This window comes from Camellia sinensis, chromosome 10, assembly GCF_055761805.1.
Source record: "Camellia sinensis isolate YWXY chromosome 10, ASM5576180v1, whole genome shotgun sequence".
In the NCBI taxonomy this organism is placed as follows: domain Eukaryota; kingdom Viridiplantae; phylum Streptophyta; class Magnoliopsida; order Ericales; family Theaceae; genus Camellia; species Camellia sinensis.
In genome coordinates, this window is record NC_138970.1 from 23,446,937 (window position 1) to 23,454,500 (window position 7,564).

Consider the following 7,564-nt stretch of genomic DNA (forward strand, 5'->3'; position numbering starts at 1 on the left):
TGTGCAAAAAAATAGAGAGAAAAAAGAATCTTTGACTTTTGAGTATAAGTTGTTAGCTTTTTAGTTTTTTTAAAAGTCAATTGCGAAACGAGACCTTATTCATCTTTTATGAATTGAATTAAAAAAGGAAAAAAAAAGGAGAAAGAAATTGATATCTATAAACATGATCGTTTGGGAATAAGAAATTTAATAATTTTTTGACTATTTGGCTAAAATATGAACTAAAAAAAATTAATATGTTTGGTATGTCTTTTTGACTTTTTACGAAAAGATGTGCAAAAAGTAGAGAGAAAAGAGAATCTTTGACTTTTTAGTATAGGTTGTTGGTTTTTGACTAATTTAGTAACTTTTTGACTTTTTGACTAAAAATGAGGGTTTCCAAACGAGGCCTATGTAAATAATTTTTTACAAAATATAACACAAAATATATACATCAAAATGACAGACATAATTGCCATTTCTCATTCCATAATTAAGGCCAAATTTGGCATCTCCCCAAAAAGATAAAAAGTCAAAAAATTACTCAAAAAATTAAAAAGTTATCACTATTCATCAAAAAAATATTAAAAAATTAATTTTTCACACATCCATACAACTCAACAATCATTGAACGGTTCAGCACTGTGCAGCGTTTGTGAAGAAAAATTGCAATTGCACAGTTTGGGTGCAATTTTCACACACTGTTGTTCAGCCCGTGGGGGTTCATCATGGGTCCCGTTTTGATAATCTGAACCGTTCAATGTGTAGAACTCGTTAAGTACTATATATTTGTAAAAAAACACATTGATCGGATATCGATAACTACATGATCAAATCAGTTTTGTATAAAAAAAATAGATAGTGTTATAATTAACGATTGAAAAAAACCAAATCTGATCAGATAGCTATCGATATCCGATCAACGTGATTTTTTATAGGCATATAGTACTCGATGAGTTCTACACATTGAACAGTTCAGATTATCAAAATGGGACCCGTGATGGCCCCCACGGGCAGAACAAAACCTTCCAATGCAATGCCTAAAAAGTAGCCAATAATTTCTTACCATCAATTCGGTTGTACAACACACATCTCCAATCTTATCCTACACACTTCTTTATATAATTTTTTAATACACATTTTTTCATAAAAAGTCAAAAAATTAACCCAAACATTCATATTTTTTCCTCAACTTTATAGTCTAAAAAGATAAATAATGCACTTATTTAGGACACCACAAACAACTCCAAAATTACTCTATCATATAATTAAGGGTACTCAAGTTACATCTTTGTCATTAGCTTTTTCCTAAAATACTTAAGCTTAAATTGTTTTTGGTCAAAAAGGTATTATTTGTATTTATCCAAAAAGATATATATTTATTCAAAACTTAATTATTTGTTTATTTGCTTAATTATTTGTATATGTGTCACTTATCGATTCAATTATTTATTCAAATATTTATTTATTTGTACACATCACTTATTTACTCACACATATATTTTCCATGTCAAATATCTATCCATTTCACAATCATCCGCTGTCGTTGTTGACCATCACCGGCCACCAGTGATTTTTCCACGATTTGAATCATTTATTTGATTTTATTATGAATGTAAAAATTAAGAACTTAAATTATTTTGATAATCATGGTCATGGTTTTGATGATATACATTTAGAGAAAAATTAATGACACAGATAATTTTAAAAATAGATTATCTATTTTTTTCATACAAATTTAATGAAATCATATATTATAATTATTAAATCAATATATATATATATATATATATATTTTCAAAATCGATTAACATAAATAATATAACAAATTAACAACCCATGATAGGCCCACGGGCCACGAAAACATCCCCATCATCTATAAAGAGATTGGAGAGAAGTGTGTCTTGTTATTTACTGTTTCCTATTAACATGACAATACACACAACAATAATCTTAATCATTTATTTGTATATATTCCTTTTGTGTGAGCAATTATTCATTTCATACAATGTCACAAAATAATCTCATTGTATAGGATTTACATAAAACTTACATAAATAAATGATTGAGATTGTTTTATAATATTATCATTTAATTAAGAAAAAAAATTTTCTTCAAAGAAATAGTGTTCTCCGTTTTGTTTTCGGGTCACATCTTTGCATTTTTTTCTGGTAGGGCAAACCAAGTTATTGGACACTTCAGTCCCACTTTCTTAGCCTTTGTTTGGGAGAGTTAAAATAACTTGATTTTTTAGTTTTTTAATTATTTTAGTTTGTTTTTTTTAATCTTATTTAGATTTTGTTTTTGACTTTTTTTACTTTGTGGGAGAAAAAATATAATGATTATGGTTTCAATATGACATTTTATCTTATGGATTTATATAGTTAATTTTATCTTTTTGTACTTTTTTTAATCAAAAAATCAAAACCAAACATAACTTTAATGTGTTCTGCATGCATTCAGATGTCTACTCCAACATTTATTTCCAAACATTATAAAAATTGGTCTTGCTAAGGCCTCGTTTGTCAAGTAGCTGTTTTAATTTAAAAGTCAAAAAATTACTAAAAAAATCAAAAACCTTGTAATATATACTAAAAAATCAAAAATTTCCTTTTCTCTCTATTTTTTGCACATCTTTTCGTAAAAAGTCAAAAATCACTCCAAACATACTAATTTTTTTAATCTCATATTTTAGCCAAAAAATAAAAAAATTACTAAAATAACATGTTTTCAAACGAGGTCTAAATTCCGAGTCTATAATACTGTTTATTCATGCTATTCTTTTTTTCTAAGATTCTCTATAAAAAAAAATTAAAAAAAAAAAAAATTTCACATCAACTTCACGATAAAGAAAGCACTCTAAAGCACTCTAAAGCAAAGTGTTCTTTCTTCTGCTAAGGCTCCGTTTGGCAAGAATTTTTTTGATTATTTTAGTCACAAAAGATAAAATAAGTTATTTTAGTCACAACAAACAAAATATCATATCCAATCCATAATCATTACATTCTTCTCTCTTAAAAAAAATCAAAAAAGTCAAGAAGTCAAAAAATCCTTCGCAAATTAAATTTTTTAGCCTAAGTTAAAATAGTTATAAAAACCAAAAATTCAAAAAGTAAACCCACTTAGCAAACGGGGGCTAAGATTCTCCATAAGAAAAAACAAAAAAAAAAAAAAAATCACATCAACTTCACGATAAAGAAAGCACTCTAGGGCTATGTTTGGGATAATTTTTTTTAGTTACTTTAGTAAAAAAACAAAAAAAAGTAGATCAAAAAATTAATAAGACAAAACGTAATATCCAAATTATAATTATTTTATTTTTTTCTTGTAAAAATAAAGAATAAAAAACTAAAAAATCTATTCCAAATGAATTTTTTTATCCCATATTAAAATAATTAAAAAAATTAAAAAATCAACTTACATGGCAAATGAATGTCACAGCAAAGTATTTGAACCCAGAAGCATAGTTTTCGATGATGGCATGATCGACTGCATGTGAACCAGATCCCAAAAGTCGAGCTCATGGTGAAACCGGTCCCCCCCTATCAAGAATTCATTAATGGAGTAGCAATTCACAATGTAATAATTGATGCCGGAGAGAAATAGCGATATTCCAAACGAAATAAATTTTTGATAGAATATTGGATAAATTATATCCGTAGTCTTTATATTTTGTCTCTTATATTATTTTGATTTCGATATTTTTAATTGGTTCAATTTTGACCATTTTACATTTTGTGTTAATTTGATTCAATTGATAATATTATTAGTATTTTTAGTAGAAAATAATTATTGAATTAGTTGAGATTAACTAACTAAGTAGACCACGTTTGTAATTTTTTTTTCTAAAAACATGACATATAACATTATGTAAGTATTTTCTATTTAACAATACTAACATTTGTAATCAATTAGACTCAATTGAGATAAAGTTATAAATTCAATATCAAAATCAAATCAATTAAAATTATAGGGATCAAAATGATATAAAAATTAAAGTAAAGAACTACCAACATAATTTGACCTAAAATATTTAATGGTAAATTACACCCTGGAGGTTTCTATTTAATACAGAGGTTTGTAATCTCATTACAAATTACCCATTGAATTGCTGATATCATGTCCTAAAATTTTTCAAATGATCATCTTGCCCTTTTATGATATTTTTTGTATAAATTTTTATATGTGAATATAAATTTTTATTTTTATTTCCACCATTATATTTAGATTAGATCAATTTAATCTAGATATATTTAAAAAGTATAAAATTTGTAGAATTTTTTTTTAATAAAAACTCAATTGAATATAACAAAATAAGATAATATATTGATTTTTTTTTTGTATTTTTGTTTTTGTTTGTTTGTTTGTTTGTTTGTTTTTTATTTTATTTGGTGAATTTAAAAAAATTACAAAATATTATACTTCTTAAGTATATCTAGATTAGGTGTATCTAAAAAATAAAAAAATTGTTTAAAATATTTAAAAAATTGTTAAATTTTTTTTTAAAAAAAACACGAAGAATAAAAAAATTCAATTTTTTTGTGTGAGTTAATGTAAATAAGATGATTGTTATTTTTCTTAAAATGACATAAACAAAATATCTGTATTATTTTATTGTTTTATACGTATAAAGGTTAATGGACAATTATGAAAAATAAGGTTAATGCATTATTTTATTATTTTAAAAAATGTGTATATTAGAATTTTCCTTAGTTTTGAAATCAATTTTGAAAAATGCTTTTAAAATGTGAAAATTTGTTTAATTTTATGTTTTAAAAATAATTTTGTGATTTTGTAGTTGGAGTTTTTTAGTTTGAGATGATTTGTAATTTTTTTTTTTACAGTTAAATAAATGAGTGATAGAAAAAAAGTGATTGGTTGATGTGTAAAATGTGAGAGAATAAAAAAAATGAGATAAAAAATGATTAAAAATAATTTTGAGAAAATTATAAATCAAACAAATTTTGAATTTTAAACTTTTAAAAATTGATTTGAAAATTAAACTAAATACAAAATAGGACTTTGAGAGAGAGAGAGAGAGAGAGAGAGAGAGAGAAGCGTGAGACAGTTCACGAGGGTTTTTCGGGTGCTTCTATTTACACACCACATATAATCTCAAGGCACACCATTAATTAGTTATTTTTCATTACAATAACGACTTTACATAAAATGACCAAAATAACCACAAAAGAATATCAATACACCCCCCCCCACACACCACCACTCTCCGCCGCCTGATTCGTGACAGTGAAAGGATTTAATTGGTTTTTTTTTTTTTTGAATCAGTTCACCAAGACCCTTGACAAAAACCTCGGTCATAATTTCAATTTAAACTCACATAACCCTAGATCGCATAGAATTTTATTTCAAATCTTCATTTTTTTTAGCTAGTATTGGGATGATTGTCAAATCGTATCACTCAAATAAAAAATAAATAAATAAATTCCGACTGTATTTGATATGATCTATTCTGTGTGGTGTGGGTCATTTTATATTTGGATTTCATGTGGAGGTCTGTGTTTGACCCATTTGGTTGCAACTTTTAATATTTTGATGATGTATAGCTTTTCTTTTCTTTTCTTTTTTATTTTTTTTAGAGGGGGAGGGAAGAGGAGATATTGTGCTGAGGGTGACTGGTTTTGTTTTTGTGCTTTGCATCCCGTGTTAGTTACCTGTTTTTTCTTTTGGTTCATAAAGGGTGGATATCATTTTATGGCATTGCAAAACTTCACAGTTCTGAACAAATTTCCAACTATATATTCTATGTTTAATTTCTAGTTACTAGTAAGTTAATGAAGAGTTTCAAATTATTTATTTTAGGATATAAAAAGATAGTTCTCGTGTCTATTCTACATATGTTGTTGTGTATATGTGGGTTGATATTAAATATCTTGCTATGCACCCTTGTTATGGTGGGGAGGTGGTTGAGCCGATGGTGAAGGGAAGAAGCGGGCGGAAGGGTTTGAGAGTGTGGTTGAAAGTGGTAAGGTAGGGAGAGTGATGGATGGAAAAGTGAGGAAGAGATTCACCAGAGAATGAGGGAGAGGCGATGGCCTACGGCGGCTAGGGTTAGAGTTAGGGTTGGTGGGGTGGTTAAAGAAGATGGGGATATTTTAGGTATATATGAAAATGGATGGTGTGTATTAAGGCCTTATTTGGGAACCCTCCCTTTCAGTCAAAAAGTCAAAAAGTTACTAAATTAGTCAAAAAGTCAACAACTCATACCAAAAAATCAAAGATTTTCTTTTCTCTCTACTTTTTGCACATCTTTTCGTAAAAAGTCAAAAAGTCATTCCAAACATACTAGTTTTTTTTAGCTCATATTTTAGCCAAATAATCAAAAAGTTACTAAATTAGTCTGTTCTCAAACGAGGCCTAAATAAAAATAATAAAGTTAAAATTGTTTTTGGTATGTATTAAGTAAATGATGTGCCTTGAGACCAAATGTGGTGTGTAAATAAAGTCATTCGGGCTTTTCTCCATATCATTCGGGCTGCTATTCAAGGGTGTATTAAGGGATGAAGCATTTTGTAAATCGTAAATTATACAATTATGAGATTATTTGAATTGATTTAAATATATATATATATTGATTTTTGTAAAAAGATATATAAAAAAATAAAAAGATAATATGATCTCAAAAAGATTTTTAAAAAAAAAATGCTAATATAAGAGAGGTCAAATAGTCCATATAATTTATTTGCTATCAAGTTGCTTGATTTACAAATCTTTAAAAAAAAGGTTGCATGATTTTATATTTATATTTTCATGAGATGGTAAATGTAAATTATATTTTGTATCTATTTGTATCGTATAAAACAATACCTTAGTTTGAGGAGAACACGACGGAGACAGCTAACATTATCTTCTGTTCAAAAACCAAAAAAAAAAAAAAAAACATTATCTTCAAATTTACGTTAATTTTGTTTTCTTTCCACTATTTTTTAAATTTTTTGTAGAAAAATGATTTGGACCTCTAAAAAAACACCTTTAATGCACCTTTAATTTGTCTTTTTTTTCTCCTATTTTTGTCTTTTACTTCACTATTTTTTTTTTTTTTATTCCCGAACAGCTCATTAGAGGTCTACGGAATGATCTCTAGCAAGATTGTTTTTTATAACTAGTTACTGTATTAAAGAAAGAGTACTAATTATTCCATGTAGATGTTCCATATATCATGCACAAAAACTGAAATGTGATGCTATTTTGATTCAAGTATTATTGTTATAACAATGATTAGTAATCCGAATTGTTATCATTCCAATAGTTTGAATGTTTTAAAATAATGTCATTCTGAAGATAAAATGATATTATTTTAATATATTTGAGTTATTTGAATCATATAAATTCAAAGTACGAAACATTTTTCTTATTGTTATAAGTACAGGTTCTATCTCTTATTCATCTTTTATGAATTGAATTAAAAAAAAAAAAAAAATTTGAAATCTATAAACATCATGATTATGGGATGTTTTGGAAAGATGATTAAAAATTATTTTTTTAATTTTTTTTGACTTTTTTATAAGAGAGGAAAGTGAGTTAAAGCTGAAAAGTGACTTTTAACCGATTTTTCAAAATAGGCCCA